This window comes from Trachymyrmex cornetzi, unplaced genomic scaffold (assembly GCF_001594075.2).
Source record: "Trachymyrmex cornetzi isolate Tcor2-1 unplaced genomic scaffold, Tcor1.1 scaffold1380, whole genome shotgun sequence".
In the NCBI taxonomy this organism is placed as follows: Eukaryota; Metazoa; Arthropoda; class Insecta; order Hymenoptera; family Formicidae; genus Trachymyrmex; species Trachymyrmex cornetzi.
The window spans coordinates 48,469-48,855 of record NW_017295961.1 but is presented as its reverse complement, the minus strand read 5'-3'; positions in this window follow the sequence as shown (position 1 = coordinate 48,855).

Sequence of the window (387 nt, the reverse complement as noted above, 5' to 3'; positions counted from 1 at the left end):
CAGACAGTAAGAAAGCCCTATCTACCAAGCTGATAATTGTACCCTTTTTCTGAGAAATCGGGTGTTCGGAATTGAAATTCAAATATCTCCCCGAAAAGGTTGGTTTATGGTACCAATCATATTCTAAATTCTTATTGACTTTGATTAATGTTAAATCCAAAAAAATCCAATGTGTTACCTCCAACTTCCATTGTGAATTGTAGACGAGTGTGGAAAGAATTAAACACTTCTAAGATCTCATTTATTCTCTCACGAGGAGCGGCTAATGCCACATCGTCAACATATCTCACATACAGTGGCAAGTGGAAATTTAATGTACTTATCGCTCTCTTCTCCAAATCTTGTAAGACCAAGTCAGCTATTACTGGTGAGAGTGGTGAGCCCATA